The sequence below is a fragment of the Lampetra fluviatilis genome, chromosome 30 (assembly GCF_964198595.1).
Source record: "Lampetra fluviatilis chromosome 30, kcLamFluv1.1, whole genome shotgun sequence".
Classification (NCBI taxonomy): domain Eukaryota; kingdom Metazoa; phylum Chordata; class Hyperoartia; order Petromyzontiformes; family Petromyzontidae; genus Lampetra; species Lampetra fluviatilis.
The window spans coordinates 1,282,942-1,296,496 of NC_136304.1; positions in this window are offsets into that span (position 1 = coordinate 1,282,942).

Below are 13,555 nucleotides of genomic sequence, written 5' to 3' on the forward strand. Positions count from 1 at the left end.
GGAGTTTGGACACGGGGTCAGCGACGAAGGAGTCATCGGGCGAGCCGCTAGATTGTCTGCAGGACGATCTGAGCGCCGCAAGGTCACCAAGGACTACAGACGGTATCGTGTTGCGCGCCTTACAACACCTCAGAGCGGAGGGTAGGATCCGTAGGAGAGGGTTAGTTCGGGGTAAGGACGAGTAGGAAAGCGGTTTAGCAGAGAGCGCAGCATAGAATAGGGCTACACGGCACCAGAGTGTGGGTTAGAAGCGCCTTGCTGTCCCGCACACACACACGGGTGGCTCGGTTGGTTAGCAAGGGCTAATAAAATCTCGAGCGTAGTAACAAAACCGTGTTGTTGGGTGTTTTTGGAACGTGGTATTAGCGTGCACTGCATTCGCGAGTGTGTGGTCGTTGTACGCATAAAGGCCGTGGTCTCTGTACGATTGTGCGGGTACGGAGGTGTGTGCGTTAACGCCCGGGGAGAGCACTTTTGGTGTGTTGGCGTGACTACGCAGCCGTGTGAGAGGAGAATCGTCCTTGTACGATATTTGTGTTGACGTGCACGCGCGAGTGGGGGAGGGGACGAGTCGTCGTGTCGGCGTGTGCCCCGCTTGCGTGCGCTCGTTACTTGCGTAAGCTCTCGGCGTGCGTAATCGGCGTGCCCAAGGTGCGCGATCGTAACGTGGGCGGCCAGCGCGGCGCAGAGCGGCGCAGGAGTGGGTATCGCGTGTGGAGCTGTATGCGTGTGTGCGCGCACGTTCACGACGTGTGTAACACAGGTGCGCGATCCTAACGTGAGTGGTCAGGGTTGGGTGAGTGCCGTGCAGAGCTGTGTGTGGGTGTGCGCGTGCGTGGTTATCCATGCCTGCTACGCGGACCCGCGGTGGAGGGGAACCCTCGGGTGACGGCTCCCACACCCTGGGTGAGGAGCCTAGCGGCGGTTCGCTTAGCAGCGGGGGGGCGATTGATGATGTTAGTCCGGCCGTTAGTATGATCGAGGGAGGGATCTCGGGGGCTAGCGACCCCCACAACTACCTCCATTTCCACATATATTTTATAACAGTGTTAACGTTCTACAATTCCTGATTTTTTTTTACCCAGGGTGAGCCCCACAAACCCAGTAAGGCTCCATTTTATTTCCTTGAGGAAATCAGAAATCCGAGAACAAAACACCTTCTCCACTCATCGGAGGAGAGAATTATCATACTATGTCCACAAGACGGGCCAGAATCCTGCTTTCTGTACTGGCTCCGATATGCAAACATTTTGCCATCAGTTTGATGTTTTCGTACACACCGAGAAAGGGCATCACGCTGCGGTTCCTGCCGGGGCGGTTGGTTGACTCCCGCAGGTGGCTCATACAATTCAGAGAGCAATGTGCCAGCACGGCTGAGACCCTGGGTTTGCGTCCAGGTCTCAGCCACCTGCGATTGAAGAGGCTTTGAGTGGCGGATTGGTGCCAGGAAGACGCCACGTGTTGAAGCAAAAATAAAATGTACTTGCTTTGACTTGTCAAGTGTAGCGAGTAAATAGTGTCAGCACTGATAACCAATTACTGCTTGCAAAAAAACCAACCACAATCATTTTAAAATTAGCTTTTCAGTGAATTCGGCTTATTTAAAGTTCTTAAAATTAATTTGTGGTGGAGACATGGGTTAGCCATAGTAGTGGGTGCACCGCTTGTTTGCAGAAGTTCGCGGTTCGTATTCCAGAAGCCGCCCTGGTTAATAACACAGGCTTATTGTCTTTAAAAGCAGTAAGGGAGTAGGTCATTGTGTGCTGGCATGAAGGTGCAAATTTAATCAATGTAAAAAAAAATTGCCTGCAATTAATTCAAATTACTCAATTGTAATGGACGTAGCAATCATATCGCTGTTGTTTTGTTATGACTTTATGTGAACGAAACAAACAAATTCGCCTGTTTTCTCATTGAAAATAGGTACATTTAAAAATATCATTGTCCTGGTCACAAAAGCAAAGTTTGTGGGGAATAATAGCCATTTCTGTACATTTAGGCATAAGCAATTACAAAATAACACTTACTACCCAGGAACAAAAATTGTGTTACATAGTGTTATATTGGTGTGAGGGTGAACACATTTGCTTAGCACTCACACCAACATTTCATCGCTGAATGTATCACTTGGTGATGCTGCTGCTCCTGCTGCGTTGGCAGCGGTGTGGATGCCCACGAAAACAAAACTGCGCGACACATTCATCAGCAACAGTGTGTGGTGTCAAAAGAAAAAGAAAAACGTGTACAATAGGAGATGTGTTGGGCAATGGCCCTTCTGCACGGCACACGGGCAGGAGAGGTTGCAACTTAACTAAGAGCGCATTGCAATTATGACTGTTTTATTTGACTCGATTACGAGAATGGCTGAGTGAAACCACAGACTTCGACTGACACTTGACACAAACCGGCCACCTCGACAAAGACTGAGGACTACGAAATATTATTTTAAAATTAAATAATAAATCATTTAAAAACTAAATTAACACTGGTGGTTCTACACACGCTTTCGGTGTACTGTAAACAGAACTGCTTGGTTAGGCAAAAACCGCGCTTTGCTTGGGGATGTAATTGAAATGACAGCTGTATTGTTTGAGTAAGACACCCTCCAATAGCCCAAAGCTGCGAGGGTGGGGTTCATTTGGTAAAATGCCACAGATCTCAGACTCAGAGAGCCATGCCACAGATCTCAGACTCAGAGGGCCCCGCTTGGGTTGAGGCGTGGCCGGGTGAGCCTCACTCTGTCGAGAAACAGATGGCTCTCTGGTCACACTAAAGCTCTTTAAGCCATTGTACATTTTGTGTTACATTTGTAAAAGGTAAAGGTGCAGCCTTGCATTTGCTTTCTCATGCCACTGTTCGCGAAAGGGCCTCTCTTAGAGGGGCAAGCTCTAGAGAGGGGTTTGGCCTACTCTTTCACGCTGGCCAAACAGCTTGGAAGAGTTGAGAATAGTCACACTTCATGTCACCACACAAGACCTGCTGATTGATTAACTCTGGTTGTACCCATCTCTACTGCTGGGTGGACAATTGCAATGGAGCTTTGAGAAGCCTGAAAACTTTGTTTCAGCTGCCGCGCCGGGAGATAGAAGCGGCGACCACTGGATTGCAAGGCCTGTGTGCTGCCAACCACGAGACCACGGCAGCATATATTGAAACTGTAAACACCATCGAAGAATGTACAGTCCATTTATATAACGAAGCTAAGTTACGAATGCACTGGTTAGTAACGTTTAGCGAGCTGCGGTGGCACGCGCTCTTGTAAACCAGCCTCTTGGCCAATGGTCTAATTGTGCGTTCGTTTTTAAAGGGGTCGTGGTACATCCAAATCCGCGCAACTGCACGCCATCGCCCTAGGTCACGATTTACCACGACGCGGACCTGGAGGTGTTCCCCAAACGAGATGGAACCAGTGAGTCGTGGCAACCCCCTCCCCACCCCCCATAAAAGAAAAGAGATCAGGCGCAAATAGCGAAAAACACACGCATGTGATGCAGGTCACAAGACAGGGCACAAGACAAGAACACACGCATCATACTAGCGGCCAACCACACCACAAAAATATCATGCGGTCTGGCCATGTGGCTGCAGAAAACTGGGGCGACAGAACGAATGAAGCGGCGTGGACTAATTTGAGGCTTTAAACGGCAGGCCCTGGTTAACGCATTGACGCCTCTCGCAGTCCGCGCGTCGGCACCGTTCCGACGATGCCTCGCGTCGCCATCGTTTTGTCGCCCATGCAGACAAAGGCGGCCTTCCGTGCCCCCCCCCCTAACCCCCATTTAGCCATATCGACTGTTGGTGCTTTTGAATAAATCACCCTGATTGCTCGCGGTACCCCCCCCCCCCTGTCAAACTTCCAGGGGCTTAGCAGAGTCGAGCCTGTGCAGGACTTGAATGGGAGACCGCCAGTGCGTAAAATGGGTGCAGTCGGGGTTGTGAGCAGCAGGGGGCAGTGCAGAAAAATACTTCGTCGTTCTACTCTCCCGGCACATTCACGAAAGACAAAGATCCCCCCTATAGCCTCAAGAAACGTTTTGGGCAAGTTGGGTGGGTGGCCAGCACCACGCCCGCTCGGCTTTGTCTCCATTGTGGCCATTTTTTAGAAGCCACACCAACTACTCATTTGAGGCTGAGTCCACCTAGGGGAGGCCCAGGATCTGTTCAAATGATCGTCACTGGTGTTGACCGTGAGCGGGAGTCGAACACGGGTCGCTGTGTTAGTAGCGCAGTGCAGTGCGCTAGCCACTGCACTCCTGCTCCCCTGAGCGGCGTGGTGACGTTTGAGAGAATTAGCCTCGTTGCCTGCACGGCGGCGGGGCGGGGTGGAAAATGCGTTGAGAATATTTGGCTGCTATAAATGTCCACTTGATAAGCCACTTCGTTAAACTGTCATTTGTGGCGACGTCGCTTTTGAAGAAGAGCTACATAGGGCAGTGGGGCTTACCTGGTAAATAAATAAACACAAATTGTTTCGTTTGGTTTTTGTCCCTCATACAGCAGTGGCCAGACATGCGGGCTGCACACGTACATGCAGACTGTTGGTGCAAGCGCTCTTAACAACGCCTAGTAAGGTACAATAAATGGTGGCGAACCCAACATGACGCCTCTCCGCATTTGTCTTTCCAATGGCGATGTTCGCAAGAAGGCAGCGCAGTGCCGATGTTCACGCAGCTCGCCAGGTGCTCGTGTTAGAAGTCCTATCGTCTGCTGTTGAGCTTCGTGGCCAGGAATTGAACCCGGGTTGATGGAATCACGGACAGCCTCGTGCGCGAGGCACATTGACGAGGCCCACGTGTACATGGAGATCACGCGCGTGTGATCACCTGTTGGCAAACGGAAATTGCTCATCGCTCATTTATATTGAGATGATGGCAAAATGCAATTAAATGAGCGCATGAAGAAACTTGCCTCGCTGTCACGTGTAAAGCCTCGTGGACAAACGGTTGTCATTTAAAGTAAATCAGTAACCCTCAGAGCCTCTGGGTGGGTATAGCGCCAAATGCTACGTAGTTTTGTACACGTGTCGAGGCGACGGGGAGCTGCAGTGTTGTGGTCAGCGCACCGCACTTCAAACGCAGCCACCGAGCTCGATTCCTGCTGATGGCCAACATCAGCGGCCGGGCCTGGGCTTCCCTCATGTTGGCTCAGCCTTAAACGAGTGCACGTCTCGGTGTGCTGTTGACGACACGACCCATTGGTGCGCCGTGCAGGCTTAAAGAGCTGCTCGCTAACCGCACTTATCCCAACAGTCTCTTTCGACTATGACGGCGTCTGTGTATCCGTGTGTTTGTCTGTCTCTATATCTGCGTGAATGTAGGCTATACGGCGGGGATCTTTGTCTTGTGTCGCAAGAGTGTAACCGGTTTAAGTGAATGTGTGCATGGGGGAGAGTGGGAGAGAGAGAGAGGGGGGCCGATGAGTAATATATCATACTCTCTGTTTACTTTGGCCAGCACGTGGTGCTGAGCTGACGGAATGGGTGTGGTCCTTTGTGCAACTCCACGTCCTCAGAGATTGCAGTGTGGGGGGTGGGGGTTAGCAGTGGATGCACATGGCTATGTCCAGTGATCGTGTCCACATGTGGACACAATATTACAAATGATAGCCAAATATTATTTAAAAAACCATAAACGATCGCGTGAAGCAATAAACTGCAAACCAACCATTACCGAAGGCACATACTTGAGGTCCAATCAACAGGCTCCCTTCACTGCAGGCGACATTTAATGCTGACATCAGAGGAAAGGAAATCAATGCAGTATGTATGTTCAACATCTTTCGCAACATACGTAGCCAACCGTGCTAATCGGGGAAGGACAACAAACTAAACACATAAAAAGCAGATGACATATACCTACTGTGTTACTACTTCACTCAGTGAATATATGCTACGATATAAAAAAAATAGCTAGCATGCAATTCAAACAATGGATGCGTAAAAAACCCCATGAGAGACATTGAGGTTAGGTCCAACTCTGGCTGTGACCTTTACCCAACCTCAAACCCAAACTCACCTCCAAGACTCGAAGTCTAAGTGGGGTTTCTTGCCCAAGCGAACATTAAAGCATTGTTGCTCCTCTCCAGATTACAGCCCTGGGCCAGTGGGGAAATTCCTCATTCTTATGGCGGGGGCGAGTCTCTCCATAGGACAACCGCCGTTAACTCCCCCCACATCGCAGTAACCAATTTTATCGACCCCGGAGGGATGATGGGTTGAGTCGATCCCCACCCGGGATTTGAGCTCGCCGCATTTTCATTGCGAGCCGCTCACTTTGATGGCTGAGCCACCTGCCCCGGTTCCAGCACGAGGCCCTCTCTGACCTGTAAATGCCCCCCCCCCCAATCCTCGTTCCAAGGATAAATGCTGCACTTGCGACTTCTTGCGATGTGCCAAATGGTGCACGCCACAATGGGTTTCTGATTGTAACTCCAGCAAATCAGCCTGTGAATCGCTACAAAGTATGATTAATTCGCTGTGCATTCTTGCCGGTTACTGTGTGCATGTTAATGTGTGTATTTGTCTATGTATGTGTCCGTCTTTGCTATAGCCGGTGGGGTTGTACAGCTGGTAGCGTGCTGCACTACCAACCCAGCAAACTCCGTTCGATTCCCGCTCACGGTCAACACCAGTGACTATTATCTAAACTGGTTCTGGTCCTCCCCTAGGTTGACTCAGCTTTAAAAGAGTAACTGGTGCGATGTGTAAACATCGGCGCTTGGAGAGACAAAGGCGGCCGGGCGTGGTGTTGCCACCCCCCACCCCTTTTGTGCGTCGTGACGACTTTCATAGGTGCTCGCTAACAACACTTGTCCCAAGAGTCTGCGAAAGGCTACACGGGGGATCTTTGTTTGTGTGTTTTGCTTCGTTGGCCCCTCTCTTGCCCCTTTTCACACCCAGCAATTCCCTCCAGCCCGCCCCCGTCCTTCCGCCCGCGGGCTTGTGAGCCGTTTGGCGCGGCGAGAGGGCCCTTTGCGGTTGAACTGCCCATGCTTGCCACTTGCCCGAACCAGGCACTGTAGCATCCGTGGTGTGTATCTCTCGACACAACGCTACAAATCTCGTGGAATTAGAACAGTGCACAAAGCCCTAACTTCCGGCTTGCTCAACGTTTCCAATCGGCACACGCGCACACACGTGTACTTTTTTTTGGTTTATAGACCCAACAAATGCTCTTTTTGACTTTTGACCACCCACTCGCGTCACCAAATACAGTTAAGGCGTTTTGAGATCAACAGCCCATTACAACGGGTGCATATACGGGTCCCGCAACTTTCAAAGGAGGGCCCCGCGCTAAATTATTTCAAGCTATCAATTCCGGTTCAATGATTCTGCACTTGCTCTATTACTATAGTACTATACTGCCTTCAACTTTTATGAACGACTGGGTGTTTTTAGGTTAGCGATTGTCGTATTATTTGGCTGTATAGCAAATGAAAAAATACAATTACTTTACTATGCAAGTAAAAAAATTGTGTTTGAATATTTACGTGGTTTTTTTATTTAGGACCCCTTTATAACATATGCTACAGGCCCCGCATGCACTATCTTCATCCGGCACTGATTAACTGCCCACCCTCGAGTCAGTGCGGTCTCACGGATATTCTATAGATGTTTGCATATCTGACCTTTATACTTACGCGCCTATACCTTAGTCCCCAGAAAGTCGGATAAGTGGCGTTGTAACTGAATATACAAGGGAATGGCCCATGCCTGTGTGTGAAGTGCCCGACTTAATTTGTGGCATTGGCAGGTCCATATCTGAAGTGATAGCTCCGACTATTGTAACGCGATACAAATGATTAATTTTTCGTTATGTTTAATATAATTGATTATCGAAATAAGACCCATATCTTAAAGAGAAGCTCGTTGCCTATATCTGGCAATTCACGGCCATTGCTTTAAGTAACCCAGTAAATATGCCAACGTTGGGTCCATGATTCTGACCACGTGCTGATGTTGGTCCAACGTTGCATGTTTACTGGGAGGCCCGACTCTGCTGATGAGACACTGTGTCAAATCAGCTCCAGATTTTGGTTGTATTGAAGCAATGCTTGGCTATAACATCTGGAAGTCCACCAGTATTGATTCAAGCAAGCATGACTCGAATGATTCTGCCACAAATATGCACTCCAAGAAGGTCGTGACGCTTCTGGTTGTATAAGAGGCACTTTTATTTGTTTTACTGTTATGTTTTACGTAGAGAGAAAGATATACGATCGGAGACAATGTCTGCTTATCTAAATTGTTATTTTAAAAGAGGCTTATGAAGACGGATTACACACTTTTTCAATGCAGAGTTTTTTCTCGTGATCAATAATCACATTTTTTATTAAAACTTGTGTGACTGCAGTAATTCATATTCTTTGTTTTTTCGGTAAAGTCACGTAGATAGAAAAATTATAATAAAAATAAAGTGAATAAAAAAAATGAAAAACCATTAATGTAGACTGAAGCCTGGTTCTTAATCGGAGTGAGTGTACTGACAGTCTATAATGTAGACTGTAGCCTGGCTATTAAGTTTGGTGAGTGTACTGGCAGTCTATAATGTAGACTGCTAGTACACTCACTCCGATTAAGAACCAGGCTACGGTCTCCATGAATGGTGTTTGGTTTTTTATTTTGTATTTTATTTTTATTCACTTTATTTTCATTATAATTTTTATATCCACGTGACTTTGCAGAAAGAACAAAAGAATATCAATAATTACCATTAAATCAATTATAATGGCTTAATAGCAGGAACACGAATTGGTGTAATTTATATATTATAATTAACATCATCATCACCATATATTCTCTATGTTCTGATGTGGTGTAATGGTTTGGGCACTCGATTTTCAATCCGCAGCTTGTCTTTTCATTCTCCCGGCGTGGCAGTTCGAAAGTCCACCTGCCACTGTCCACCCAGTAAAATAACGGGGTATCACCACCATGAGTTGATTGGCAGGTCGCGCGCGGTGAGGTCAAGTGTGGTTACTCACAATTCTTCCAGGACGTCTGGCCCGCGTGGAAGAGTAGGCCAACATCACCCTGAGGGGGAGGGGTTTCTATAGCTGCGTCTAGCCGAGGCCCTGCCAGACAACAGTGGGGCAAGCAAGCACATGCAGGACTGCGCCTTTAACCCTTTTTTCAAACTTCTATACTTTATTTTTAAATATAGGTCCGCTGGAGCTGGGTTTAATTAGACAGCAATAGGCCAAAGTAAACGCAGCTTGTGGAAGCTTGATCTAAGTCCCTGGAGTAGCAGAAAAGAAGTGGTCATGAGAACATTTTCTTTATCGGAAGGAGCTTGGGTCGGTGGTGGTGGTGGTGGTTTGGGGGGGGGGACGTCAGGTGCATCGTGAGGTGAGATCGTTGAGATTAGTAGGAACGAGGGGGCTTTTACGATGGCTTCGCACGTGCTCACAGTGAGCGGCGTTCCGGTTTAAATTCTGGCGGAGCGCTGCGCACAGGCGTTTCTCTCGGGCAATTACGCCAGAAATTAAGTCAGTGTACATTAGCGCGACTGCCTCGCCCCGTGTACTTATATTCTGGCTTTGACTGCGAGCCAAAAGAAAAAAAGCACAGCTTTTGTTCGTACTTGTTTGTAAAGTAGAGATCTTACCAGTCGGTTCAGCTTGGGGAGCTGATCAAACGCGGTCACGCGGTATGTTCTTACACGCCTCGTTTTACACGCAAACTTGTGTCGCCCCGTTCCCTTTCCAAATGCTGCAGAATCCGAGGAGCAGAGGCGACGACTTACCTTTGTTTTTTCCACCAACGTATTAAGAAGTTCGCTCTTTTAATAGACCCACATTGAAATGTAAACCATGAAAGCTGATATATATACATCATTACCGGGTCATCGCATGCCATTTTGTGTAGACATTGGATTAGGGTTAACTAGCGCACATATAGCTTCATATTAATGTTCAGTTTATCATCACGCGCGGAGATTTGAGAACGTTAATGGATCTGGCTTTAAAGACTGACCAAACGAGCGTCGTATGAGCAAATCAATCAGAATGTTCCCGATCCCTTCAGATATCTGAAGCTAAGCAGGTTGTGATCCTGGATAGTGCTTGGGATGGGCGATCCCATCAGATATCTGAAGCTAAGCAGGGTGTGATCCTGGACAGCGCTTAGGATGGGCGACCCCCGTGCATAACGCGGGGTCCTGTGGGGCGACGTGGTGGACATTGTAGCAAAATCAATTGTTGTACTGTACTATACTCCAACGTCTATGCTCCCCGCCTTTAAAAACTTGCACTGACCCGTCGTGGTTAAGTATGGTCATATAAACCCCCCACGACTGGTACGACGCGCAGAAGCCCTCTTCCAGGAGTGGATTGACAAAATACCGGTGTACGTATCAACACACTCACAACCTTCTCTCGGTCTCTTGGGACTTCATAACATATGTCCACTTCATAAGATGCGTCTTGCACGCTCGCCTGCAAATGTATTATAAGGCTGTGAGATCAATGCCACGTGAGATGTCACGCCTTTGACACTGCAATATGCCTCCGTGTGCTGTTGCCATCATCCCTGCAAGTGCCCCCCCCCCTCCCCCCAATACATCGGTGCTTGTGAACGAGCAAGATGATAATTTGCGAGCCGTGCTCTGCTCACACCTGGCGCAGCGGGAGCGCGTGACGGGGCCGTGAATCATCGTGCCAATACGACGCGCGGATAACAATGTGGATATGTTTTGGGGGCGGTTAGAAGACACGTCCATTAGTGTTCGAGGGAGGATGCAACCGTCACTCAACAACACCGTTGTATCAAAATGGGGGACCTTGTTGCCAATATATATTTTGAAAAAAAGGTCCCATTCTGGAGCTGCTCACCGCAAGCTACAAATGCCCTCTGGTCTGACACTGCGCCCTAAATAAGGCCGTCTCTGGTGTAGGACAATCAGTTTCAAATGCAATGCATCACAGATTAATTATCAGAGTATTCATAATAAACATTTTTGGGTTAGATCGCGTTATTTATAAATGTGTCGTAACCCTCCACCACCCAACACGGCCAATCACTAAAAAAAAAGTGTCACGTTGACAAAAGACACATAGTTCACTACTTTAGCCCACCAGTGTGTTGAAGAGTGAATCCACAACATTTACAAAAAAATTTGAGTACGCCGGTTCGCTGGCAATTACATCCAGCATCATCGGGCAATTTTCCAGAATGGTGAAGCCCTCCACTTGCTCGCGTTCTTAAATAGAGCAGCAGCAGCAGGGTGATGTCATCATTTAACTCATTCAGGTGCAGTGATTTGAGGCGGCGGGGGGGGGGGTATTGTAATTATATAATAGATGAGTAATCAGTCAATTGTTATGATTAGCAATGAGTTGTAGATGAGTTATTAGTTGTAATGTGTATTATTTAATAACTGAACCTAATTACTACGACCACTCAAATTCAGAAATTAAAGGTGAGGGGGGGGGGATTATTTAATAGATTAGTAATCAGTTAATTATTATGATTAGTAATTATTTGTAGTGTGTGTTATTGTAATTATATACTACGTTAGTAATCAGTTAACTAGTATGTGTTTCCCCTATAAGAAATTGTAATATGTATTATTTAATAATACGCTTCCAGGCCGCACTAAGCCTGTAGCTGTCAGTGCGATTAAAATATTTGTCTTTTATCAACGTGACACTTTTTTACTGATTGGCCGTGTCGGGTGGTGGAGGGTTACGACACATTTATAAATAACGCGATCTAACCCAAAAACTTTATTATGAATAATATTGGTCGCGAAAGCCTACTACGTGTTCAACTTATCAGAGTATGTTTGTTTGCATGTTCACCGCAAGTACGTGTGGTTAATGCAGTACTTGATCCCTTGCAAAAGGTTTCTACTTGGCGTTTGAACATCTGAACACAACTGTTGTATTGCCAGAAAGGGTAAAACCTATTCTTATTTTTTCATACCGTTGTATCAGTCCACGGTGCTATGATTTTATCCTTAAAACACACAAATTCGTATTCAAGGTCCAGAGTTGATTTGCTGCTGAAAAACACATTCCTGCGGAGGGAGCTGGTAGGAACGTTGGGTTACTCGGTCATTGGGCAGGGTCAACGGCGGCGTGGTGTATTCCGCAAATATGCCCGACTGTGAGGGCGGGCACAAGCCAGTATGAGTAGGTTAAACGTTGAGTTATATAAGGGCACCACGGGGTGACCAGCCCCTCCCCACCCAGCCCCACCCCTCCCACCCAGCCCCTCCCCACCCAGCCCTTTCACACCCTCCCCTCCCAGCCCCACCCTCCCCACCCAGCCCCTCTCCACCCTCTCCTCCCCACCCTTTCCTCCCCACCCAGCCCCTCCCTCCCCACCCAGCCCCTGCCTGCACGACGGACACAATAATCCCCTGTGGGCTGGTGCAACCAGGAGGTTCCTACCAGTATAACATTGAGGCGTTGCTCATCTTCTGTTTACGGCCCTAAGCCACTGGAGGAAAATCCACATTGCTATGGTGGGGCTTAGTCTATCCAAAGCACAAAGCCACTGTTGACTTCCCCACAAAGTGGTATTCATTTCAGCAGCCCGGACGGATGATGGGCTGAGTCAACCCCTAACTCGGAACTTGCAATCTTCGCATTAAGAGTTGGTCGCTCTTCCGCCGTTAAACTGGCCAGTTGGCTCAGTGGGTAACGATGGCAAATAGCGGTGGTGCAGTAGTTGGAGCTCTGTAATATGAATCCGATGACGTGAGTTCTATTCCCAGCCACGGCTGACATCAGTGACAAGTGGTATCTGAGTCGGTCTGTCCTGGCTCCCTCAAGCCATTCTTTCAGTAACCAGCTTGGTGAAGTATGGTCAAACAATTCCTATGACTGACACGGCATGGAGAGGCCTTCATCCAGCAGTAGATTACCCATAGATCAGTATTTTTTCAGAGGTGCGTCAATAAGTCTCGAAACCCGTGAGTCTATTATTGGCCGATTCTTTATCCCTTTTCATCTAGCAGGGGATAATGGGTGTTTGATGATGTGTGGTGATGAATTCACGGGCCTTTGTCGACCCACTGCTGGATGAAGGACTCCCCATGCCATGTCAGTCATGCGGGTGGCTCTGCCATACTTCACCACGGTGGCCGGTATTTGTTGGTGAAGGGGACTTTTGTCACCAGATTCATTGCATGGTATGCTAACCACTGCACCACCGCTCCCGACGATGGATATATCATCACAATTTCTGAACAAGTGAGCAACACTTGATAACGGCTCTACCACTTGGTCAGAGGGCTTCATTTGTCACTCGATATTTTCCAGAACGCTGTCACGCTTCGCGTAGGGACTAATGTTGTCAGGCACTACCACGAGAATACAAGGGCCGCCTTTCCATAACAACCCTATATATGATTGCACCCTACATTCAAGCACTGTCATTTAAAGACATCTGGCAACCCTAAAAGCTATTCATGCAGAACCATGGGGACCACATTCGGCGAGATGGACGTTTACTGCCAAAAAATAACCGGCGTTCCGGAGTGTCCCGACTGATCTGAAGCACTGCGTGTGCACAAGTCCAGTGTGGTTTGTCTTGAGAGAGAGAGAGCCT